Source organism: Pelodiscus sinensis, chromosome 33, assembly GCF_049634645.1.
Source record: "Pelodiscus sinensis isolate JC-2024 chromosome 33, ASM4963464v1, whole genome shotgun sequence".
Lineage (NCBI taxonomy): Eukaryota > Metazoa > Chordata > Testudines > Trionychidae > Pelodiscus > Pelodiscus sinensis.
Genome location: NC_134743.1, coordinates 4,901,527 through 4,928,719, shown reverse-complemented (window position 1 = coordinate 4,928,719; position 27,193 = coordinate 4,901,527). Strand labels below are relative to the sequence as shown.

The following is a 27,193-nucleotide window of genomic DNA, read 5'->3' as shown; positions in this document are numbered from 1 at the left end:
AGATGAAGTACTCGATGCTTTTTTTGCCTGTCTTCACAGACAAGGTCAGCTCCCAGACTACTGCACTAGGAGGTGCAGTATGGAAAGGAGGCAGGCAGCCCTCAGTAGATTAAGATCAGGTTAGTAACTATTTAGAAAAGCTAGGCATACACAGATCCATGGGGCCATATTTAATGCATCCGACGGTGCTGAGATATTCAGCAGATGCCATTGCAGAGTCTTTGGCCATTGTCTTTAAAAATTCATGGAGATTGGGAGAGGTCCTGGATGATTGGAAAAAGGCAAATGTAGGGCCCATCTTTAAAAAAGGGAAGAAGGACAAGCAGCAGTTCAGCAGAAAAAAACCTGGAGATTACAGTGGATGAGAAGCTGCATATAAATCAGCAGTATGCCTTTGTAGGCAAGAAGGCGAATGGCATATTAGGATGCATTAGGAGGAGCATTTCCAGTACATCTGGAGAAGTGATTATTTCCCTTTATTTGGCACCGGTGAGGCCACATCTGGAGTTCTGGGGCCCCACTACAGAAAGGATGTATACGCATTGGAGAGGGTCCAGTGGAAGGCAGTGAAAATGATTAGGGTCCTGGAGCACGTGAGTTATGAGAATACACTGAGGGATTTGGGCTTATTTAGTCTTCAGAAGAGAAGGGGGGAAGGCAATTTGATAGCAGCCTTCAACTATCTGAAGGGAAGTTCCAAAGAAGATGGAGAGGTGCTGTTCTCTGTGGTGATGGATGGCAGAACAAGGAGCAATGGTCTCAAGTTACAGTGGGAGAGGTCTAGGTTGGATATTAGGAAAAACTATTTCATTAGGAGGTGGTGAAACATTGGAATTGGTTACCTAGGGAGGTAGAAGTATTCCCATCCCTAGAGGTTTTTACATCTCGGCTTGAGAAATCTCTGGCTGGGATGATTTAGTTGGGATTGGTCCTGCCTAGAGCAGGGGGCTGGATTTGATGACCACCTGAGGTCTTGTCCTATGATTCTATGCCCACCAATACCCAAAGAGTGAACCAAGTGCAGACTTGTCTCGAAAATGGATTTTCTGGAATATTGTGGGGTTTTCAAATTTATACTATTGTGGAAGAAAACATTTGTTCTCACTCTGAGTTTGTAAGCAACAAGTAGCCAGAGGCAGTTTTATTACGAGCTGCAGCAAGGGAAAAACTGGTTTGGACAGGGGGGAGCCCCCTCCCCTCCGAGGAAGATCTTCAAATACAAGCAATTATGAAGCAGTTTATATACTGTCTATTAAATACAGGCAGTCCCCGGGTTACGTACAAGATAGGGACTGTAGGTTTGTTCTTAAGTTGAATTTGTATGTAAGTCGGAACTGGTACATATTGTAGGGGAAACTCTAGCCAAACATTTCTCCAGAGCTCAGTTTTATTCTCCCACACCTCACTTCCCTCAGTCCTTTATTCTCAAGCTGAGGTGTCTGCTGAGAAAAGTGGCTCCGCGTCTCCCTGGTCTGCTGGGGGGGGGGGGGAGGGAGGCGCTAGCTTCGCGTCTCCCTGGTCTGCTGAGGGGAAGCAGCTAGTGCCGGGTTGCCTCACCCCGTTTGTAAGTAGGGATCCGATGTAAGTCGGATCCATGTAACCCGGGGACTGCCTGTATAATAATAACAATTAGTCTCCTTCCCATTCCAAACACCAATGGCTAACAGTTATTTAGTTCCACCCAGATGCTCCTTATCTCAAGGTCCCTGCCAGAGTCAGCATTCTACCCTTATATCTGTATGGAGGCGAGAGGCAAAGGCAGCGTCTAATTACAGATCTCGGGTTGTCAGGCCACAGACTTAGCCTGACTTTTGCTCTCTTGTTAACAAGACCAAGATGGCTGCACACAAATTCCCTTGTTCCTTTTTCCTGCCTCCACACTATTATGGGATGAATCTGAGAATTTTTAAAATTTTGCTTGAAAAATGGGAGTTACCCACCCTGGAATAACCAATAGTCAACACCTTGCTCTTTCCTTTCTTAGAACCTGGGTCTGCTTGGTTCCAGGCCTTAACTAAGCAGCTATTATGTGGCACATCCACATCTTACAAAATGTTCCCCATGATTTTATATTCAGAATTATTCCTTTCTCTTAAAGGAATTTTTGGTTTAGATGATTTTGGAACTTGCTGATGAAAACAATGTTTTTTCAGAATATTTCCAGTCCAGAGCCTGTGAATTTATTTTCCAGTTATGAGTTATTCTTAGTGGAGTTTGGTTCATTGATTTTTGAAAATATTTTTAATGTTGCAAATTTTCCTTTTGCTGAGAATACGTTATAAAAGCATTACTCTAATTACATTGAATATATATATATTTAGTCAATTTTAACCTATATTTTCCTATGTTCAAAGGTTAGGTAAATTAGATTCTTAATTAGATGGCAGCAATGTTCTACCAAAATATTGAGTAGCCTTCTATCCTTTACCTTGTTCCTCTGCAGGCTGAAGGATAATTATAAGTTTAAAATCACTTGCCTATACAAGCTGGGGGCTGGTATGTGCCATTTTTTCTGGTAAAGCAAAGCAGCTATAAGCCCTTCATTCTAATTGTGTTTTTCCTGAGTGAGACCCTTGGAAGTCAGAGAAGACATAGATCCATAGTTTTTAGAATGATGGGACCAGACTCTGAGCTGTTGGCAGAGTGATGTATCCCTGGGAATGTTAACTCAGGGTATGTCTACACTACAAAGTTAATTAACTTTGATAGGCGCTACACATGCAAATCGCTAGTTGGAACTTAATTCGAACTAGCGGAGCACTTAATTCGAACTAGGTGAACCTCATTCTACGAGGACTAACGCCTAGTTCGAATTAAGTAGTTCGAATTAAGGGCTGTGTAGCCACTTAATTCGAACTAGTGGGAGGCTAGCCCTTCCCAGCTTGCCCTGCTAGCCACTCTGGGACCAACCAGGGAAACTCTTCTGCCCTCTCCCAGCCCCGGAGCCCTTAAAGGAGCACGGTCTGACTACAGTGCCCGTGCCAGGTACAAGCCTGCCAGCACCCAGCCAACAGACCCTGCATGTGGCACGGCACGAGCCATCCACCTGTTGCCACCCAGCCCTCCGCCTCTTCCCGGGACCAGGTTGGTGGCTCCCAGGAGCCTGCCCAGGGTCGCAAGAGGCGGGCGCCTGCCTGGTCTAGTGCGGAGATCGTGGAGCTCATCCAGGTTTGGGGGGAGGCCTCTAACGTCCACAACCTCTGCACTAGACACAGGAAAGTGGCCGTCTATAGCAGGATAGCTGTCAGCCTGGCCACCAAAGGCCACATGCAAACCCAGGCGCAGGTTTGCATGAAAATCAAGTTGATCCAGTGAGACCCCCGACCCTGAGCCCTGAGCTTAGAACATAAGAACGGCCGTACTGGGTCAGACCAAAGGTCCAACTAGCCCAGTAGCCTGTTTGCCGGCAGCAGACAGCACCGGGTACCCCAGAGGGGATGGACCAAAGACAATGACCAAGAGATTTGTCTCGTGCCATCCGTCTCCAGCCTTCCACAAACAGAGGCCAGGGACACCGTTCCTACCCCCTGGCTAATAGCACTCCATGGACCCAACCTCCATGAATGTATCTAACTTCTCTTTAAACTCTGTTATAGTTCTAGCCTTCACAGCCTCCTGTGGCAAGGAGTTCCACAGGTTGACTATGTGTTGTGTGAAGAAGAACTTTCGCTTATTAGTTTTAAACCTCCTGTCCATTCATGTCATTTGGGCTGCGTCTACATTGGCATGATTTTCCAGAAATGCTTTTAATGGAAAAGTTTTCCGCTAAAAGCATTTTCGGAACAGAGTGTCTAGATTGGCACAGACACTTTTCCTCAAAAGCACTTTTTGCAGAAAAGCGTCCGGGCCAATCTAGACGCGGTTTTCCGCAAAAAAGCCCCAATTGCCATTTTTGTGATCAGGGCTTTTTTGCGGAAAACAAATCTGAGCTGTCTACACTGGCCCTTTTGCGTCAAAGCTTTGCACAAAAGGGACTTTTGCCTGAAATGGGAGCAGAATAGTATTTCTGCAAGAAGCACTGATTTCTTACAGTAGGAAGTCAGTGCTTTTGCGGAATTCAAGCGGCCAGTGTAGACAGCTGGCAAGTTTTTTCGGAAAAGCGGCTGATTTCCTGGAAAAACTGGCCAGTCTAGGCACAGCCTTGGTGTCCTCTAGTCCTTCTGTTATGGGAACTAATGAAGAACTTTTCTTGATGCACCCTCTCCACCCCACTCATTCTTTTATAGACCTCTATTATATCCCCCCTCAGTCTCCTCTTTTCGAAACTGAAAAGTCCCAGTCTCTTTAGCCTCTCTTCATATGGGACCTGTTCCAAACCCCTAATCATTGTAGTTTCCCTTTTATGAACCCTTTCCAAGACCAAAATATCTTTTTTGAGGTGAGGAGACCATATCTGTACACAGTACTGAAGATATGGCGTACCATAGTTTTATACTTCCCCTCCTCCTTCTTCCCCTGGATTCCCCCTTCCAGCTTCCTCCTCCCAGGTTTCCCCCTCCCCTCTTCCATGCTCTCTCTTCCCCTCTCCCACCTCCTTTTCCCAGTCTCCCCAGAGGTTAATCCCCCCGCCCTCAGTTTTGTTAAATAAAGAGAGTTTCTATTTTTAACACGCGTCCTTTATTTTTTGCATCAGGAAGGGAGGCTAGGGAAGGGTAAGTGGAAGGAGGTGAGGGAGGAATGGGGCACGAGCCCCCGATGAGGAGGACTGGGGTGTCTCTTTGGGCTCCTCGGGGTGGAAGCTCTCCTGCAGGGCATACTGGATCCTGACAGCCCCCCGATTGACTCCCCCAGATGGCAGCCTGCAGCAAGTGCTGTGATGTGCCAAGTGTGGGCACTCAGGGCACTCCAAGACAGGACTGCTTTGCTGTCCCTCATCGGAGTAGACAAGCAAGCGGGGAACCCTGAGAACTATCTGTCCGGGGTGGGGGTCGGATCCCTTTAAGCATAGCCCTCGGCTAGCCTGAGGCAGCAGCTCCACATTCTAAGACCTAACTTGATGCCCTGCCATCACTGGTTCTGTCCAGCCTTAACTTCGGTTCAGGGTCCACTCAATGTGGACATGCTAGTTCGAATTAGAAAAACGCTAATTCAAATTAGTTTTTAGGTCTAGATGCACTAATTCAAATTAGCTTAGTTCGAATTAACTAATTTGAATTAAGTTAGTTCGAATTAGTGCTGTAGCGTAGACATATCCCAACAGTGGACCCAGAACTTCAGGATGAAGAAGGACACCTTCCTCGAGCTCTGCAAGTGGCTCACCCCTGCTCTGTGGTGACGGGATGCACGCATGATGCCCACCATTCCTCTCTACAAGCAGGTGGCCATCGCCCTCTGGAAGCTCTCCATGCCAGATAACTACCGATTTGTGGGGAACCAGTTCGGCTTGGGGAGATCCATCATCGGAGTGGTAGTCATGCAGGTATAGCACTCACCGGCCCCTGGGCCAGGAAGGGGGGCTGCCCCAGGGAAAATGGGGGGGTAGAAGGTGAAAGTGCTGTCCCCGGGAGGGTTCGGTCTGTCCCAGCCACACTACAGACCGCCCGCGATGGCCAGGATTGCAGCGGGGGTCGCTCATGGGAGTGGGGCACGGGGCAGTGGTGGGGAATGAACACTCCCAGCCACCTGGGCACCCCAGTGACCCTCGGTTTGGTGTGTCTCTCTGCAGGTGGTCAAGGCCATCAAGAGGGGGCTGCTCCACAGAGTTGTCCGCCTCACTGATCTGGATGTGGTTATCCAGAGGTTTGGCGCCCTCGGCTTCCCCGACTGCAGGGGGGGGGGAGGCAATTGATGGGATGCATATCCCAATTCATGCCCTGGAACACCAGGTTTCCCTGTACAACAACAGGAAGGGGTAATTCTCCGTCATCCTGCAGGCCATGTCTGACCACCGGGGCCAATTCACGGACATCAATGTGGGCTGGTCCGGAAAGGCACAGGACTCACGGGTGTTCCGCAACTCCTCCATGAGCCAGAGGCTGCACACCGGGACTTTCTTCCCTGACTACCACATCAGGGTCGGGGACATGGACATGCCAATTTGCCTGCTGGGAGATGCGGCCTATCCCCTACAGCCCTGTCTGATGAAGCCCTACATGGGACATGTCAGCCCCTCCCTTCAATGCCAGGCTCAGCAGGGCCCGCACTGTAGTCGAGGGGGCCTTCGGCCGGCTGGAAGCACGGTTTAAGTGCCTCCTCACCCGCCTCGACCTCTCCCAGCACAATATTCCGCATGTGGTGGCAGCGTGCTGTGTGCTCCACAATTTGTGTGAGAGGAAGAGGGAGGCTTTCCTGCCAGCCTGGATGGCAGAGGCTGCCCACCTGGCTGGCCAGAACACAAAGCACCGCACGGCTGCCAGCCAGGAGGCCCTTCGGGGAGCTGTCCGCATCTGGGAAGCCCGGTGGAAGAGCTTCCAGGAAGAGGAGGACTGAAGTCCCCCTGGTGGGCCACACTGGGGCCTTGTGCCTTACATTCCACCCCCACCTCCTTCCCCTTTCCCCTCCCTAACCCCCCTTCCTGATATACAATAAAAACACCTGTGTTGCCACATAAAACTCTTTATTTCACATAACTAGGGTGGGGGGAGGGTAGGAATGAGGGTGGTAGAGGGGAGGGGGAAACCTGGGAGGAGGGAGCTGGAAGGGGTAGGCAAGGGGAGGAAGGGGGAGGGGAAGCTCAGGGTTGGGTGTCTTGCCGGCCCTCTCATCTCGCAGCACTGCGGGTGCGGGGGCCTGGGGGAGGAGTGGAGGGGAGGGTGCGGCAGAAGGGATGGAGTGTGTGGAAGAAGTGGGAGGGGGAGCAAAGGTGGGAGGAGGAGTGATAGCTGGGGCGACCACAGGGTCTGGAGCAGCAGGAGGTGACAATCGGTCCACCAGGGCCTGCAGGTGCTCACGGAGGGCACAGCCCTGTTCTTGGAGCTCCCACAAGCTCTCCCGCCACAGCTGCAGGTCCTCTTGAACCCACTGCTCCTGGATGTGGACCTGCCGTCCCTGTAAGTGAAGCTGCTGTTTCTGGAACTCCTCCAGGTTGCGGGTGCGCCTGCTGGCCTGGGTGTGGGTGGATGGTCCAGGCGGGGTGGTGCATCCTGCACTCGCAGGTGCTGCAGCTGCAGTGAAACAAGAGCAATGGTCAGTTCTCCCTGGGGACACATTGGGTGAATCCCAGCCCCCTTCTGCAAGGCAAGAATGGCAGGTGTCTGCACCATCACGTCCTGCTATTCCCGGGAGTGTGAGCTGGCCCAGGACTGCACCTCAGCCCCTGTGCTGCCTCTAGTATAGGGCGGGGGGGGGGGGAGGGAGAGGGGAGATGTGCCCTGCCTCTGTGTAGAGGGGGAGTCTGGAGGGAGGGCAGTGTGCAGTGTTTCTCCCCGGGGTCAGGAACCTGTCATGTGCCTTCGTGCATAGACACGTGTAGGGAACAGGCAAGGGCCCCTGCATTGCACCCAGCTGGGGCCACATGTCCCGGATGGCACGGCAGATGCACAGGTTGCCGCCTGCTCTGTGATTGTCAAGGCCCACGCGCATGGTCCCTGGACTCCCCCTTCTCCCTCCACCCGGCATAAGGGGACCGTGATGTCACTCAAATGTGGAGGCCTTCCCGGCCTCGGATGAGGCTGCTGACGGGCTCTCCAGTTCAGTTTGGGGGTCCTGGGTGCAGGGCAAGTTCCCTACAGGCTCCTGGCTGCCATCATCCTCCTCTTCCTCCTCTTCCCCTGTGTCAAAGGCAGGGCCCCCTGCCCTGGGGTCAGTGATGACCAGGGGGGCACGGACAGTCTGACCCCCCAGGATGTGGTCCAGGGCCTCATAGTAGGGGCAGTCCTCCGAGTCAGCCCCTGGTTGGGAGGCCGTAGCATAGGCCTGCCGCAATTCCTTGATTTTACTCCGCACCTGCTCCTGGCTGTGCATGTGGCCTCTGGTGGCCAGGCAGGCAGCCATGTGGCTGTAGACTGCCACATTCCTGCACCTAGTGTGAAGATCGTGGGCACTGAAGATCGTGGACATTGAAGGCCTCCCCCCAAACCTCAATGAGGCCCACGATCTCCGCCCCTGGCAAGCTCCTGGGAGCCACCAGTTTGGTCCTGGGGAGCGCTGGAGGTCTGAGTGGCAGCGGGTTGCTGGCTCATCCTGTGCCAGGTGCACGGTCTGCTGGCTGTGTGCTGGCAGGCTTGCAACTGGCACAGGCACTGTGGCCAGAGTCTGTCCTTTTAAGGGTTCCGGGGCTGGGGCGGGAGTAGATGAGTTTTCCTGGTTGTGCCCAGAGTGGCCACCAGGGCTCCCTGGGAATGGCTGGAAGCCCCCTAATTCGAAATAACTGTCTACACAGCACTTATTTCAAATTAGCTATTTCGAATTTGGTGTTATTCCTTGTAGAATGAGGTTTACCTAATTCGAAATAAGGGCTCCACTATTTTGAATTCATTTCGAAATAGCGGTTTATGTGTGTTGACGCTATTAAAGTTAATTTGAAATAACGTCTGTTATTTCGAATTATCTTTGTAGTGTAGACATACCCCCTGATTTAGAAAGTTTTTCCTAATATCCAACCTAAACCTCCCTTGCTGTATTTGAAGTGCATTGCTTCTTGTTCTATCCTCAAAGGTCAAGGAGAACAAATTTCCCCCCCTCCTCCTTGTAGCATCCTTTTAGATTCTTGAGACTGAAACTAGATGAGCCCCAAGTGAAAAATGAGAGGAAGATAGCACTGAAAAATCTTTCAGAACAAACCCCTGCTTATCCAAAATGGAGCAAAAGCAAAATAATAAAATGAAGAACAGTGTTAATATTCAGACTCCCATTTCCCTGATATTTGAGTCTGCCTGTTGGTCTTGTAGACTGTCCTGGAGTTTAAGCAATGTAGATGAAGCTTTCTATTCTGATTTTTTCTCATAGAAAATTATTTTCAGATTTATTGGCATATTTGGTTGATGAATAACTAAAAGGCTGGATGATGAATCTCACAGAAAAAAATGCCAAAGGGCTTTACTTGTGCAAATCTCCCCTTCCTCCTGTGCTCCTGAAAAACCTTTCGAACTTTGCATCGGGGCAATGTTTAGACTGCAGGCTTCTTTCATAAGACATTTTCCAGAAGTGATTTTCTGAAAAAAACTTCTTCCAAAAGAGTGTCTACACAGCAAAAGCACATTGAAAAAGTGATCTGCTTTTTCAAAAGATAGTGTCCACTCTGAACGGATGCTATCTCTCATATAAGCTGTAATTACTGTGGACGGAATGGCCACGAAGGCACCTTTGCATTTTCCTCTTTCCTCTCATTTCAAAAGAACTCCCTCTTCCCCATCCACACACGCCTTTTTCCGAAAGAGCTCTTTTGGAAAGAGGCTTTTTCCTCACAGAAAGAGGTTGGAAAAACCCCTCTGTTCTTTCAATTTTCTTTTGAAAAAACGTGACTGCAGTGTGGACATAAGTGAAGATTTTTAAGAAAAACGTTTGTGTGCAGGCTTACCCTATGTGTGCAGACTTAAGCTATTATTGGGCTCCTCCTCTTTGGCTACGTCTACACTGGCGTGATCTTGCGCAAAAACTCTTTAGCGCATGAGTTCTTGCATTAAAGTAGTTGTGCAAGAAGGCAGTTACACTGGCACGTGCTTTTGTGCAAGAGATGTGCTTTTGCACAAGAGCATCCATGCCAGTATAGATGCTCTCTTGCGCAAGAAAGCTCTGATGGCCATTTTAACCATAGGGCTTTCTTGCACAAGAAATTAATGTTGCCTCTCTACACTGGCCTCTTGTGCAAGAACAGTTGCATAAAAGGGCTTATTCCTGAGCAGGAGCGTCAGAGTTCTTGCACAAGAAGCCCTGATTTCATACATTAGAACATCATTTTTCTTGCGCAAGAACACATAGCCAGTGTAGACAGGGAGCAAGTTTTTGTGCAAGAGCGGCTGCTTTTGCGCAAGATCGCGACAGTGTAGACACATCCTCTCTGTCTGAGTAAGTGAGCAGGGAGTGGGCAGATCTTTGGTACTGACAAGCACAGCTGAGGCAGCTACCAAGATTAGAGGAATACTTTCCCATTGACAAACGACCAATCACCAGTTATTAGTGTTGTGTTCATGGCACACACACACACACAGAGAAGTTAGATGAACATATAAAATATGATTGCTAAAAAGTTGTACCTAACACTGTTTACTGCTTATAATTCAGAACCCCACCAGACAAGAACCTCTAATCAGACACAGACCGAGTGGTCTGCTCCCTAAAGCAGAGGCAGAGCTCACCCCACTTTGCTCTGGGCTGACTGTGTACACTGTGCCGAAAGACCCAGATGGCACATCTTTCTGCAGGGCTGCTTAGCATGCAGCCAGGAGTAGATAACTCTTTATAAAATGAAAGTGATAATTTAAATAGTTTTTCACATATGGCAATTAATCATTTGAGGAAGTGGCAGCAGGTATGGTAGTGCTCCTTTGTCATATGCTTTCTTCCATACACTGACTTCTCTGAGCACAATCTAGGCTTAGATCAATACAGAAAAGGACAAAGTTCAATAGCCATAAAAGGGATCGGTAACAAGAGAAGGTGCAGCTCAGCCCTAATATCTGTACAGCATGTAATGGCTGTCCCGGAGTCTGCTATTCAGGTAAGAAATCACTTTTAAACTTAAACAGGAATAAAACTCGTCAAGGTTACAAAGATATTCAAAAGGATGTCGGGTGTTGGCCCAACGAACTGGTAAAACCAAACCCTTTGATAGATTGAATTTCAGGCATTAATTTTAGGAATGAAGTGAACTAACCAACAGATGTGAAGAAAGATGAGGAATTTAAGGGTGTTTCTCTATAGGAGAGTTTTCTGGCAGATCCTTGTGTGATTAGGGGTGTGTTAGCATTGTGCTTTTGTAATGAACCAGTAACTCTGCCTAAAACGGCTGTGCTGGCAAATTAGTCTAGGCCATGTTCTTGATGACAATTCATCGGATTTTCCACAAGCAGGCACAGAAACGTTCTCTACAAACTTTCCTTTTTTGATTGAAAAATTAAGTATGTTCTGACGTGTCGGAAAGATAGAAAATACGGCAAAAGACCACCTTGGCATAACCACGGGATCTTTCATGATCTAAAAATAAAAAAGGAGTCATATGAAAAATGGAAAGTAAGACAAATTACAAAGGATACATATAGGCAAACAACACAGGAATGCAGGGGCATGATTAGAAAGGCAAAGGCACAGAACGAGCTCAAACTAGCTACGGGAATAAAGGGAAACAAGAACATGTTTTATAAATACATTAGAAGCAAGAGGAAGACCAAGGAGGGTAGTCCCACTAGTCAGTGAGGAGAGAGAAACAGTAACAGGAAACTTGGAAATGGCAGAGATGCTCAATGACTTCTTTGTTTCGGTCTTCACCGAGAAGTCTGAAGGAATGCCTAACATAGTGAATGCTAGTGGGAAGGGGGTAGTTTTAGAAGGTAAAATAAAAAAAGAACAAGTTAAAAATCACCTAGAAAAGTTAGATGCCTGCAAGTCAGCATGGCCTGAGAAAATGCATCCAGGAATACTCAAGGAGCTGATAGAGGAGGTATCTGACACTCTAACTATCATCTTTGGAAAATCATGGGAGACAGGAGAGATTCCAGGGGACTGGAAAAGGGAAAATCTAGTGCCCATTTATAAAAAGGGAAATAAGAACAACCCAGGAAACTATAGACCAGTTAGTTTCACTTTTGTGCCAGGGAAGATAGTGGAGCGAGTAATTAAGGAAATCCTCTGTAAACACTTGGAAGGTGGCAAGGTGATAGGGAACAGCCAGCCTGGATTTGTACAAGAACAAATCATGTCAAATCAATCTGATAGCTTTCTTTGATAGGATAACGAGTCTTGTGGATAAGGGAGAAGCGGTGGATGTGGTATACTTAGATTTTAGTAAGGTGTCTGATACGGTCTCGCATGATATTCTTATCAATAAACTAGGCAAATACAACTTAGATGGGGCTACTATAAAGTGGGTGCATAACTGGCTGGATACCCATACTCAGAGAGTAGTTATTAATGGTTCACAATCCTGCTGGAAAGGCATAGCAATTGGGGTTCCGCATGGGTCAGTTTTGGGACTAGATCTGTTCAATATCTTCATCAACGATTTAGATATTGGTATAGCTAGTACGCTTATTAAGTTTGCAGATGATACCAAGCTGGGAGGGTTGCGACTAATCTGGAGGATAAGGTCATAATTCAAAATGACCTGGATGAATTGGAGAAATGGTCTGAGGTAACTAGGATGAAGTTTAATAAAGACAAATGCAAAGTGTTCCACATAGGAAGGAACAATCAGTTTCACACATACAGAATGGGAAGCGACTGTCTGGGAAGGAGTATGGCAGAAAGAGATCTAGGGTTATAGTGGACCACCAGTTGAATATGAGTCAGCAGTGTGATGCTGTTGCAAAGAAAGCAAACATGATTCTGGGATGCATTAACAGGTATATTGTGAGCAAGACACGAGAAGTAATTCTTCCGCTCTACTCTGCACTGGTTAGGCCTCAGCTGGAGTATTGTGTCCAGTTCTGGACACCGCATTTCAAGAAGGATGTGGAGAAATTGGAGAGGGTCCAGAGAAGAGCAACAAGAATGATTCAAGGTCTAGAGAACATGACCTATGAGGGAAGGCTGAAGGAATTGGGTTTGTTTAGTTTAGAAAAGAGAAGGTTGAGGGGGGACATGATAGCAGTTTTCAGGTATCTAAAAGGGTGTCATAAAAAGGAGGAAGAAAACTTGTTCATCTTGGCCACTGAGGACAGAACAAGAAGCAATGGGCTTAAACTGCAACAAGGGAGTGTCAGGGTTTGGGCTTCCCCTCAGGCTTACAGCCCAATCATCATCGGGGTCGCCTGCCCCAAAATCACCTCCCCTTCCACCTGTACTCTTTAGTTCAAAGTCTCAGGCCATCCTGCCCTCCGAGTGCTCCCCCCCGTTACCCAGCGGTTCAGGCAGCCTTCCTGCCAGCCCCTCGGTGGTGCCTGACGTAATCCGGGGTCTACCTCACTTCAGGTTCCAGCCTGGGGTCCTGCCTGCCTTCCAGGACATTCTCTTCTGGGCGGAGACTCCGCCCGCAGCTTTCCGGTCCCCCCCGCATTGCTGTGGGCTCCTTCCCGGGCCCCTTTCTTTGGCTTCGCCCCTGCTCTCCTTTTCCCATCCCCTCCTCTTCCAGACTGGTGTCCCGGCTTTTTGAATCCCCCTCCAACTCTAGCCCCACCCCCTTACCTCCGGGGTGTAGGCTGACGATGTCAGCCGGCGTCTCTGCCCAGCTGGAACCTGCGCGTTGCGATCCTGCTCAGAGTTGGCGGGGGAATCCGCCTCTGTGCGGGTGGGTTCCTTTTTTGTAGCTTCCGCTCCCCCCCCCCCGGCCCCGTGTTGGGTCGGAGTGTGTGGGGGGCTGAGGCCTCCTTTGCGTCAGAGCCCAGTGCCCCGTCACAGGGAGGTTTAGATTGGACATTAAGAAAAAGTTCCTAACTGTCAGGGTGGTCAAACATTGGAATAAATTGCCCAGGGAGGTTGTGGAATCCCCATCTCTGGAGATATTTAAGAGTAGGTTAGATAAATGTCTACCAGTGATGGTCTAGACAGTATTTGGTCCTGCCATGAGGGCAGGGGACTGGACTCTATGACCTCTCGAGGTCCCTTCCAGTCCTCATATTCTATGATTCTGTGTGTCTGTATTGTTCTTTGGATGGGACGTTAAATAGGTTGATTCTATGGGTGCTAAGCTTCCAAAAGCACTTGAAAGTTAATGAGCTTCTGGTCTTTAGCATAGTGACATACCATGGAGAACTTACATAAAGGTTTTTAATTTAACAGAAAAAATGTATCTGACAAAATCTTTTTGTAATCTCTCGGCATTTCCCAAGGGCTCCGGTAAGCACTCCTTTCCTCTAAGGGAAAATTATTAATAAAATTAAGAAAAGTTCTTTATAAGTTAGAAGGGCTGAGTAGGATCTTTAAGTGGTGTATTTCAACACTGACCCCAATTGTGTATCAATTGTTGGTAGGATCAGGCCCTTTGTCAATATGTTTCTGTTCATTTTTCCTACTACGCTAATCTATAACTCCCCTCGTGTCATTTTGTGTTCTGCATTTGAAGAGACTGGAAGACTCATAAGGATTTCCCTGGGATGTTTCTATTCACTGCCCTGTTGATGTTGTGAAAGCCTGCACAGCGATGGGGCCTGCATTTCACTGGGTGACAGCTCTTCACATGCTGATTTTTCTACAGATGACCCATTTGATTGCAGGTAAATAGAGTTCTGAGTTAAACACATGCAATGAAACAATCTTTACGAAGGCGAATGGAAACTATGGATGCCAAAATGATGGACTCAAGTGTCTTCTTTTATTTTGCAAGGTATAAGGTTTTGTTTAAAAAATCTCTACTATTTTTTATTTTATTGGTATATTCCCATGTAACTATCCCCTCTGTCCTGTTCAATCTTGTGTAGAGACCTTCCTCAAATAAAAGCAAAGCCACCACATTATGTATTATTTTAATGTACCTTATTGGTACAACCAATACATTCCTTTTTGAAAAGAGGTCACTTCTCTATAGGGTCCATGCAGGGTCAATGCACCAATTTAGTGACACTAAGTCCCTCGTTGAAAAGTTAAATTGGGATGTACATTGTTCATTGGCCTAAATTACTAGCCAGGTTCGTGTGTACATTCCCAGGACTATTCTTCACATGATCATTAAATTCACAATCAAAATCTGAGTGTGCCATAGTTGATACATGTGGGCCCACAGCATTGAAGTCCCCAAATAAGTAAGATCCATGCAAAATGTATAAAGACAAAGTCCAGTGTTCACTTTTCATTACACAAACTGAGACTCTTACTGATATTAGGCAGCACCTAATTCCAGCACCTCTTAAAATGAGGGATAAGGGATCTTTCAGAAAAGGCTTTATTTTCCGAAAGATCCACGTCTAGACGGGCACTTTTTTCCGGCAGAGCTCCGAGCCGGAAAAAAGTGGCAGCCATTTTTATGCTAATGAAGTGGGGGGGATTTAAATCCTCGCTTCATTTGCAATTGCAATATGTCTAATTTGCATCCCTTTTACGGAAAAGGGATGCAGTCTAGACACAGCCCTTCTGTTCTGAAATGTGATTTGTCCTTTTCATATGTGTTCATTTTTTTGATTGTATCCTTTGGTATATATGGTTGTGCCAATTTTCTTCCACTATTTGATCTGAGGAAGTTGTGGGTCTGGCCGTGGGTCTGGCCCATGAAAGCTCATCACCTAATAAACCATCTTGTTATTCTTTAAAGTGCTACATAGTCCTGTTTTTTGCTTTCGTATTAGATAGTTACTTATTCTTCTTAGATTGTTAGTGTTAGAGTAGTTGTTCCTAGTAGTATAGTTCCTCTTGTTTAAAAAAAAAAATGTTTCCTTGAGTTGTTCACCAAGTCTGAACAAAGAATTATGCTGGGATCACCCGGTTTTAAAAGGTGTACCCAGTACCAGGATGCCATGCCAGCATCAGACAGGCACTCACGGTGCATTAAATGTCTCGGGGACGGACATGTTCCTCTCAAGTGCGTTCATTGCACAAAATTGACTGCACACGCCAGGTGTGACCGGGAGCTGAGGCTGAGGGTCCTGTTGCTTAAAAAAGCCCTCCAGACCTCCAACATGCCTGAGCCACTCTGCTGCTTTGGGAGTGCACAAGACTCGTCCTACAGAGACTCCCCACAGAGCTGTTTAACCCTCTGCAAGGGTTAGTGTGGACAACACACCAGGAAACTCTGGCATTCTGCCCACACTAAGGATCCGATATTAGGCTTCTAATCCGAACTAGCTGTACTCCTCGTGGAATGACCTGGATTAGCCGGGATTTAAAAATGGCGGCGCCCGTCTTATGCAAATGAAGCCCGGGAAATTCAAATCCCGGGCTTCATTTGCAAGTGCGGTATGCCTACATTACCCCACTAGTTCGAACTAGCGGGGTAGTGTAGACATACCCAGAGTGGTTAAAGACAGGAATAAATTGCCTAGGGAGGTTGTGGAATCTCCATCTCTGGAGATATTTAAGAGCAGATTGGATAAACATGTATCGGGATGGTCTAGATGGTACTGAGTCCTGCTGTGAGGACAGAGGACTGTACTAAATGAATTCTCAAGGTCCCTTCCAGTTCTAGTGTTCTGTGATTCTATGATTCTATGATTCCTGTTATAGGAACTTTGAATTAATTGCCTGTTCCTGGACTGACCTTGAAATGTGAAGTGAGTCTGAGCCTCTCCTCTTGCCTCTCACCAAACCTTTAAATTTGATTGTGCTACTGTATGTTGTTGGCTGCCTCAAGAACTTCAGCCAAAATTTCATCACAATGCTTCCTCTTGACGCAGTCCATGAAGGTTGATGCCTCATGCACATCTTGCACCATGGGTGAGCTTTAGCAGTACTTACACCAGTGAAGGGCAACGGGTCTAGAACATGACAAGACACAGCTGGTTATTACATAAGAACATAAGAATGGCCATACTGATTCACAGGGCTTGCCAAGTGGTAGAGAGCACCTCCCACCTGCTGCGCAGTTCTGCGAGCTGCACATGCGCAGATCGCTCTGAGCATGAGCAGATCGTGCTGCACATGAGCAGATCAAGCTGCACCGGCTGTGCCAGCTTGTAATCTACTCGCCACAGGTGAATAGATTACATTATTTGTCGAGCCCTGCTGATGGAATGTCCATCTAGCCCTGTGTCCTGTTTGCCGACAGTCGGTAAACTGGACAGTAGGCCAATACCCCAGAGGGAGGGATCACAACAGTTAATCCTCACATGATCCCTCCCCTGTCACCCATCTCTAGAGAAACAGAGGCTAGGGACACCTTTCCTACCCATCCTGGCTAATTGCCATTGATGGAACTAATCTCCATGAATCTATCTAGCTGTTTTATGAACCCTTTTAAAGTCCTAGCCTTCACCACATCCTCTGGAAAGGAGCTCCAGAGGCAGAATGTGCGTTCAGTGAAGAAAAACTTCCTTTTGTTTGTTTTAAACCTGCTGCCTATTAATTTCATTTGGTGACCCCTAATTCTTATGTTGTGGGAATAAGTAAATAATGTATTCATTTTTTCCACACAAATCATGATTTTATAGACCTCTATTATATTCCCCCTTCATCTCATCTTCTGTGTTGAAAAGTCCAAGTCTTTTTAATGTCTCTTCATATGGGACCCATTGCAAACCATTAATAATTTTTGTTGACCTTTTCTGAAACTTTTCCAGTTCCAAGATACCTTTTTTAAGATGAGGCGACCACATCTGTATGCCATATTCATGATATGGGTGTACCATGGTTTTATATAGAGGCAATAAAATATCTTCTGTCTTATTCTCTATCCTCTTTTTAATGATTTCTAACATTCTATCTGATTTTTGACTGCTGCTGCACACTGAGTGGATGTTTTCAGATGTGGATGTTATTGTCCCAAATACCTTACTGCAGGAATGCAGAAAAAATGTGTAATTTTTAAAGACATCAAACAATACAATTACAAACTGAACTTCAATATATTGAGACAGGGCTGATTGTGATGACAAAGCTCCCTGGTCACACCACTGATTAGTAACCTGCACCAAGTGATTTGGGGGTGGAGCCAGACTCTAACAGGGAGAGAAAATGAATGAATCTGCAGCGAAAGAAAGAATCCCTAGATCTTGTGTGACAGCAGACATGGAAGGTGAACTATAACCTTTTTCATCACTCATCTGTGGGAAGGGGCATTGACCTCCCAGGTGCATACTCTCACCAAATGCCCAGGTGAATGGGTAAGCCCAGATACTGCAACATTCCCTGTGGATAGTTTCTCATTCCCCTATGCCCACCCAATCCTCTTTTTGACATCATTCAACCACTTGAAGAGAACTATTTGAATATGGGGATTTTAATCCTTTCTAGGCCTTTTAACAAGCCCTATTTCATTCACATTTTGTTGAACTTTTAATGTGTTCTTTTCCAGTTTCATCTGACTATCATTCAAATATGACACGTACTGGTAAGTGAAATCATAAACTGTGCTGAATATCATGATTTATGCGGTCACCAGCCATGACGGGGCCCAGAGCAAGGTGAGGGGGGATGGCTCCACACCTGAAGAAGAGGTAGGGCTGATGGCAGTCTGTCCTTAGCACTGCCCACGCATTCCTCACATTCTCCTTGCACACCAGCACCTAGGGGAACCCAAGATAGTCGATTTTGTGAGCGCCTGCACTGTGGGTGGATGGCAGGGGTCTGGTGCGCTGGCGGGGGTTCTTTAGTGTTGACCCTTGGGGGTCAGATTCAGGCAAGCCAGAGGCTACATCCGGCCCCTGGGTCTGGGGTTCCCCACCCCTGTTCTAGGTCATCTTCACGTTCTATCATTTCTCAACCCATTTTCTCTCCACAGATAAAGAATTTTATTAAGCTTTGCACTTCTATACAATTGCACTGGATCATAGTCAGTTATTTACTTGAATTGTTTTCCATTCAGTTTCTTAAACTACTAAATGGTTATCAAACATAGTTTCTCATTCCTCTATACCCACTCAATCCCCTGTGTGACATCATTCAACCACTTGAAGAGAACTGTTTGAATATGGGGATTTTAATCCTTTCTAGGCCATCTAACAATCCCTACTTCATTCGCATTTTGTTGACTTTTTATCTGTTCTTTTCCAGTTTCATCTGACTATCTTTCAAATATGACACCTACTGGTAAGTGAAATCATAAACTGTGTAGAATATCATGATTTATGGGACAAATAACAAGACATGGAAGGCCAGAACATTTCATTTTTGAGTCCAGGGACTGTAAATATTTTTTTTCATGCCAGGGTTACTTTGTAGTTGCATTCTATAATATATACATTTTCCACAATATGTAACTTTGGAGTAAATATAAAATAAATCCAACATAATAAATGTATCTGGATTTTAACAAGCCAAAATAAGCCTTCATCTCCGCAATAGCACATAAATAGCTGGAGATTTTGAAAGACACAAATGTAGTTAAGCACTCAACTCTCATTGACTTACGACGAGAGTTGGGAATTTAAATGCCTTCAATGATTTTGAAAATATCCCCCAACATAAACAAGGGAGGTAATCAGAGTCCCAGTAGTCAGAGAAAGTGGTTTCAGACCAAAAATACATTTATGCCCTTGTGCTAAAGACAAACGGGCATTTGTAAGGGCATACAGCCAGCACAACATTGTTCTCTTCCAAATGGTTCACCAAGGTGGTTGGGATTAAACGGATGTCAGGGAATGAGGGAAGACAATAATGCAGAGGACCTGACAAATTAATTTGCCCAGCCATGGGAAGTAAATGTGAAATTCCTGTCCAAATAAGTAGTCAGGGTTTTTTTCTTAATTAGGAAGAGGTGTGATGAGAACCAACAAATAGAAATGGACTAAAATAAACCAATAAATAAAAGGAAGATAAATATGCTGCAATGTGGAAGATAAGTGAGAGGCGAGACAAAGAGATGGAGGTGGCAGGTGTAAGAGTGTCCTCACCTGGCATCTCTTCAATGTGGAGTCCTGCAGAAGTTCTAGTGGGATCCCTTGCAACATGCAACTACACCATGATACAGCAACACCCTGAGAACTGTGTCTGTTGAGGGAGTTGGCTCCAATGTTGAGCCTCAGGGGTCAGATTCAGGCAAGCCAGAGGCTACATCCAGCCCCTGGTCCTAAGATTCCCCTCCCCTGTTCTAGGTAATTCTCAAGTTCTATCATTTCTCAACCCAGTTGCTCTCTACAGATACAGTATTTCATTAACCTTTGCACTTCTATATAATTGCACTGGATCATAGTCAGTTATTTACTTGAATTGTTTTCCATCTGGTTTCTTAAACTATTAAATGATTATTAAACTATTGGAAATATATAATATTCATTTGAAGTGGTTAAAATGTAGGGGAAAACAAATCATTTAAAAAATGGTTATATTCATTTTCATCTCACTGGTATTACAAAAAGAACAGTCTTTCTTGCAAAAACAACAAAAACAAAAAAACCCAAAATCTTACTTTTTTGGGAACACTATGTTTTGGAAGAACTTTAATTTCCAAATGCAACAGGAATGGATAACAGTATTTTTATCATTTTGGGGGTTGGGAAGAGTAAAAGTTGAAAAAGGATATATTGTGACTATTGTGTCAGAGAAAGTGTGTCCTATGAAGAGAGGGGATAAGACACACTCAGAGCAGGTGTGTCTTATGGGGGAACTGAGGAACCAGGAGGAAGCCTGAGGAGGAACCAATTGATGCACAAGCTAATGGCCAAGGATGCAGCCTATACTGGAATTATGGATTGGGTACACAAGCAGTCCCAGCTTCAAAGGTGTGGTTAAGATCTCAGCCTTAAGCCAACCCAGCCCTCAGAAAGGAAGGAGCAGCAGAAACAGGTATCCTGACCTCGTCTCCAAAGCACAACAGTAGGTACTATTGGTGCTGAGTTTCTGCAGGTGTGCACAACTGAGGAGTTAAGAAGGACAAGGAGATTGATAGGTCATCCTCTAGGAGAGGTTAACTAAGATGACCCAACAGGAAAAGAACCTAATACCTCATGAGCAGCCTTTTTTGCTGGATGGAAGGATTTAAGGCTGCCTCCTTGCCTCCTGAATCTCATCTGTTTAAAATAATAATAAAGAGATATGTTAAGAGGGCTTCTCATGGTACTGTGCAGGTGCAGAAGTTTGTCTAATACTGTAAATCCCTGACCAGGTTTAGTTCCTGGTTAGTTAGGGAACCTGAAAGCACTGTATTTAATGGTGCTCTCAACTAACACACACAGTGTAACTTTCCCCAGCCCTTTCCTCCATGAGACACTGTTGAGGGGCTTCTGTCAAGCCCAGTTTGTGTCACTGACTTTGTGTAATACTTCCTCTACCCATTGGCGATGGCAGACGTGCCCTCCCCCATCTCTGTTTTCTGAGGGACACACAGCACCAAATACCACAACGTCCCAAAGCCGAATAAAGATCAGGAACAGACTTTTCTAAGGTAGAGCTCTAGCATGACAAAGATAGGCCTGCACGTCACTTCCACTTTGTGGCCCTGAGGTGGGCCAGGTGCAATTGAGGCTTGTGCTACAACAGCAGGCCTGGAAAGGAGATGACATCCCTCCCAGTATGTGGTTGGTTCTGTGGTGTCCATCCATATGAATGCTGGATGGTTATATGAATTATTTATGGCAAAACCATATTCTCTATAAAAATGTACGGTGATATAGATTGTCAACTTAATATCATTCACCAATCAAATTGATAGGAGACCCCATCATTGTCATGAACTTCATTACACAATGAAAAAGTATGTTTACTCTACATTTTCCCCATCTTCTTAACCATTTGTTTTCCAGCTCCTGTTCCAAATCCTACCGATGCAAATTACGATATCCTTGGTAAGTGCAACTTTAATATGTGAGAAATATAATCTTTTCTGCCACAAATATCAGAACAGAGATTCTGTACAGAGAGATAATTAATACATTTCCTATTAAAATCCATGTAAATTAATATACTCTAGTCATACTACATAACAAACACTGGAATTTTGGCAAATCTGAAAGGCTTTCTGTTTCAGACTGGTCTAATTTCTTATTGCTGGATTGGAATGGGTTGCCTAGGCAGGTGATGGAATGCCCATCTTCCTCTGCAACTGACACCATGCTCCATGTTCTGTAGTTTTCTATTATGGAAACAGCCTGGCTCCATCCTCTTTGGAACTCCCTTGCCAGTACTTGAAAGCTGCTATCAAATCCCCCTTCTTTCTTCTCCTCTGCAGGCTAAATATGCCCCATTCTCTCAGCCTCTCCTTAGAATTCTCCTAATCATTTTCATTGACCTCTTCTGGACTCTCTCCAATCTTTCTGCATCTTTTCCGGACACAAAATTCCAGATATGGCTTCACCAGTGCTGAAGAGAGAGAAATAATTACTTCTGCTGGCAATGCTTCTGCTAATGCACCCTAATATGCCATTAGCCTTCTTGGCTACAAGGGCACACTGTTGACTCATATCCAGCTTCTCATCCACTGTAACCCCCAGGTCCTTTTCTCCAGAACTGCTACTTAGCCAGTCGGTCCCCAGCCTGTAGCAATGCTTGGGATTCTTCCGTCCCAAGTGCAGGACTCTGCACGTATCCTTGTTGAACCTCATCAGATGTCTTTGGGCTCCATCCTCCAATTTGCCTAGGTCACTCTGGAGCCTATCCCTGCCCTCCATTGTATCTGCTTCTCTCCCTATCCCAGTTCATTGTTATCCACAAACTTGCAGAGGGTGCACTCCATCCCAACGTACAAACCACTAATGAAGATGTTGAACAAAAGTGCCCCCAGGATTGACCCCTTGGACACTGCTTAATACTGACTGTTAGCTAAATATTGAGCCATTGATCATTACCTATTGCACTTGATGATTTAGCCAGCTTTTTATCCACTTTATAGTCCATTCATCCAAGTTATACTTCTTTACCTTGCTGGCAAGAATACTGTGGGAGACAGTATCAAAAGCTTTGCTAAATTTAAAATATATCACATCCACCACATTCCACGTATCCACAGAGCCAGTTACCCCATCAAAGAAGGCAATCAGGCTTAGGGTTGCCAGATACCTTGAAAAAAAATACCAAACATGGAGAGGAAAAAATTAGTCAAGCACAAAAAAAAAGGTAATCTTTAAATATTCCTGCACTCCCAGCTCCCCACCATGCATGCCAGATGCAGCAGAGGAAGAATGTTCCCACTGGCCTTCTTTTCAAGAAAAACAGAAAATACCGGACATTTTACATGTCCAGTATTTTCTGTTTGTTTTTTTCCCCCCAAAAGAGGTGGTGAAAACCAGACTTTGCAGGAAAAACCGAACACCTGGCAACCCTAATCAGGCTGGTCAGACATGACTTGCCCTTGGTGAATCCATGTTGACTGTTCCGCTCTTCTAAGTGCTTCAAAATGGATTCCTTGAATATCTGCTTCATGATTTTTCCAGGGACTGAGGTGAGGCTGACTGGTCTGTAGTTCCCTGGATCCTCCTTCTTCCCTTTTTTAGAGATAGTCACTATAATTGTCCTTTTTTCAATCATCTGTGATCTCACCAAATTGCAATGAGTTTTGAAAGATATTAGCCAATAGCTTAGCAATCACATCAGCCAATTCTCTCAACACACTCAGAGGTATTATGTTCAGCCCCATGGATCTTTTTCTAAATGGCTCTTCACCTGTTTTCACCCTTGAGGGTTGCTAACCTCCTCCCCACCCTCTGCTGCCCAGTGCAGCAGTCTCGGAGCTGATCTTGTTTATGAAGATTAAGGCAAAAAAGAATTGAACATTTGGGATTTTTTTTCAAAGCATCAGGCACTAGGATTCTTCCCCCATTCAGTAACGGTCCCTCATTTTCCCTGACTTTTTTTCTTGTTGCTGACATACTGTAGAAACTCTTCTTGTAACTCTTTATATCACATGCTAGCTGTAACTCTAATTATGCTTTGGACTTTGTAATTGTGTGCTTCAGAAATGTTTTTATACTCTTCTCTAATCATCTAAGTATCCACTTTTTGTAAGCTTCCCTTTTGTGTTTAAATTCACTAAATTTTCTTCTGTAAAGCCACACTGGTCACTTCCCATATTTGCTGTTCTTTTTGGACATTGGGATGGTTTGTTCCTGCACTATCAATAAGACTTCTTTAAAACACAGCCAGCTCTCCTGGACCCTTTTCCTCCTTGTTTTAGCTTCCCAGGCCATCCTGCCCTTCAGTTCCCCGAGGGAGTCAAAGTCTGCTTTTCTGAAATACAGGGCCCGTGTTCTGCTTCTCTCCTTTCTTCCTTTTGTCAGAATCCTGAACTCAACCCCATAGTCACTGATGCCCAGGTTGTCACTCACATCTACTTCCCCTAACAATCTTTCTCTCTTGGTGAGCAGCAAGTCAAGAGAAGCAGGACCTTAGTTGGTTCCTCTAGCACTTTCACCAAAAAGTTGTCCCCAGCACATTCCCAATACTTCCTGGATTGTCTGTGCACTGCTGTATTGCTGGCCCAGCAGTGTCAGTGTGCTTGAAGTCCCCCATGAGAACCAAGGCTTCTGATCTGGAAACTTCCATTGTCTGTACAAATAAAGCCTCATGTACCTCATCCTCTTAGTCTGGTGATCTATAGCTGACATCCACCCTAACTCTCTTTCACACCTTGTGGTGCTTGTCTCTAAATTTAAACCAAAGACTTTTTCTCCAGTTTCATACTAAAACTCTAAGCAATCATACTGCTCTCTTATATAAAGTGCAACTCCTCCATCTTTTTTCTCCCACCTGTCCTTCATGAACTGTTTATATGTGTCCAAACCAATTGTAGCTAAGCACATGTATAAATGTTTGCAGGATGGAAACCTTAGATGAAATAGTGTCTTTCTTAAAATGTTTGTGCTGCTCTATAAGATGATGTTATGGCTTCTGATCAGGTAGGAAACAGAACTAACTCTTGATTTTCACTATGTGTTAGTTCCTTATTCTCCAACCTCCCCTATCCAATCTGTGTTGTTTTTTTTTCTTTTTTGCATTGCTGACATAACATCTGAGAGCAATCATTTAAATATCTGAAATAGAAATATATTTGTAATAATATAGCACATCAACTGGAATTTTGTTAATTCTTGGCTGATTCTTTGTCATAGGTTGGATCTCTATACCAATTTTGATAATAGTTGTCTTTATTTCCATCGCTGTCATCATCCTCCTCCTCCTGCAGCTCAAGGTGCAGCTCAAGTGCAGTTTTTTAGGAAAAAGTATGTACATTCAAGGCTATTGATTATTTGAATATATTTTGAATGTATTTGGGAAACAAAAATTTTGGTTTGTAATTATTACTATGGCTGTATTAAATGCCAAAGACATCACTTAACAGTCCTTTTTTTTGAATGACCTCTGCATATTCCCACTTTTAGAAGCAAGGCACCTGTGCAGGCAGTTACCAGAATTCTGCATTGACAGGGCCTCAGTAACCCAGCTTCAGTTCTTCCCATTGGAGCTGGGGGAGGGGGGGAATCAGATGCCTGCATCAAGTCTTTGAAAAAACAACTAGTTAAGCAGGCTGGAGATCTTGTACTTATACCTACGGGTTGAGTCATTCATTGCCTACATTAACTGTTGTGGGAGGTTTGTGTCAGAGCCACAATAGAAAGGAGGCTTGCCGCAGTGGTCAACAGGGCTAGATGACATGGGACAAAATGCTGTCTGGTTGTACTAGGCCAGGGATGGGTAATAATTTTCATAAGAGGGGGCCACTTAATGAATTTTGGTTTCTGGTAAGTGAACACAGACGAGGAGGGGCAGGGCCTTGGCAGAAGGGATGGGGCTGAGGATTAGTGTTCCCCCAGAATTGTCTGGTACTAGAAGCTTTAAATTAAAAACAAAGCAAAAGGCTCTTGGCTACTGACCCTGCTGCTACCCAGTTATCTGGCAGCTCCCTGGGGTTGCTGCAGCTATTTAAAGGGCTCACAGCTCCAGCCTATGCTGAGGTAGTGCCATGACGGTAAGCCATGAACCATTTAAATAAGATCCTGCTGCCTGAGGCACAGGCAGCAGGATATAAATAGAAAGAGTCCAGATGCAGCCTGTGGGCCAGATCAGAGTGTTAGGCAGGCCTGATCCAGTCCTCAGGTCACATGTTGTCCAGCCTTGGCCTAGAGTTTGAAGCTGTTGTGTTAGATCCTTTTATCAGGGATGGCTAGGTGCACACTGCAATGTTAAATCGGAAGAAGAAACACAATTTGTGGTACATAAATTGCATATCTTTTTCAATTTACTCTTGAAAGAGGCATTTCTGAAATTTGGCATGTTTGCACAGTGCCAAATTTCAGAAAAAGGTGGTCTTTCAATGCATCTCTTTGTAAAACAAGGTGTATAGGGATGGCAAAAGAATATGTACGCTTAAAAAAAATAATTAAAAAAAGCGGACATGTTCCTTGGACACAGTGATGCTTTTCTGAGATACATCTGGGATCCTGGAAAAGCAATACAGTCTAGATGTAGCCCAAGAGAGAGGGAGATGGTTTCTTGCACCCTGTATACCTATGTAAAGCAGAAGCACAATGTGGCCTTTACTGTGTTTTGTTGGAGTAGATGAGTGCAAGGGGCAGAGCTAGAGAGCAAAGGAAGAGGGAGGGGGAGAGATCTTGCAAGTTATTGTCAGTTTTACTTTGGGAAATGATGGTGTGATACTGAACAAAAAAGAATGTGAATTGACCAAAGACAAGTTCAAACTACTAGACTTAAAAAGGAAAAAATAGAATTAAGTGCTGCTGAAAAGATTCTGAGGGCATTAATGGATGATAAACTAAGTCAACAAAGTGCTGTAGTCATGAAAAAGGCTAATACCAGTTTGTGGTATATTAGCAAGAGTGTTGCGAGTAAGACATGGGAAGTGATTGTCCTGATCTACTTGTCATACGTTGTGTTACTGAAGCAGAATAACAGTGCTTAGTTTCTTTAAAAATGGACTTCTTAGGGTATGTTTACACTAGCCCCCTAGTTCGAAATAGAGAGGTTAATGAGGGTGACCGAAATTGCAAATGAAGCGCAGGATTTAAATATCCTGCACTTCATTAGCATGTTCCCAGGCAGTCGCCATTTTGGAAATTGATTAGCCCGGAATAACTGCCTGTGTCTACACGCGGCAGTCAAACAGGAGATTGAAGTAAACCCCTAACTCGAATTAGCTGTTTTTCCTCATGGAATGAGGTTTAACAGCTAATTCGAATTAAGGGGTTTACTTTGATCTCCTTTTTGACTGACGTGTGATGACGTGGGCAGTTATTCTGGGCTAGTCAATTTCCAAAATAGCGACCTCCCGGGAACATGCTAAAGAAGCGTGGGATATTTAAATCCCGTGCTTCATTTGCAATTTCGGTCACCCTCATTAGCCTCCCTACTTCTAACTAAGAGGCTAGTGTAGACATATTCTTAGTGACTTGCATGACATTCCTAAGAACACTAAAACTATAAATTGTGAGGTAACCATGTTGCTTTTTATCAGCAGGGAAGCACTGCCAGGAAATGTGGTGGTTTTTTGCTATGGACTATAGAAGTAATTTTAAGTTGAAGAAAAAGAGAAACATTTGCTGAATGGCAGAATATTCTCTTTCTCTGCATCTTGTGTTTGGTAAATGGAATAGTTTGATCCTATATGGTGCATATGTGAAACAATAACTAG

The 27,193-nt window shown here is 45.2% G+C and overlaps 1 long non-coding RNA gene across 2 annotated transcripts; it reads left to right on the top strand.

The window, feature by feature from the left end:
• The first annotated feature begins 10,499 nt into the window (after positions 1-10,499).
• LOC102462850 (uncharacterized) lies at positions 10,500-24,736 on the top strand. 2 transcript variants are annotated; one of them, XR_012898578.1, is made up of 6 exons: positions 10,500-10,597; positions 14,096-14,246; positions 17,972-18,007; positions 18,670-18,705; positions 21,357-21,398; positions 24,657-24,736. It is a non-coding gene; the product is annotated as an uncharacterized LOC102462850 (long non-coding RNA). The 2 variants fall into 2 exon arrangements; XR_012898577.1 differs by lacking the exon at positions 10,500-10,597 and having other exon boundaries at positions 14,076-14,246.
• Positions 24,737-27,193: the final 2,457 nt, after the last annotated feature.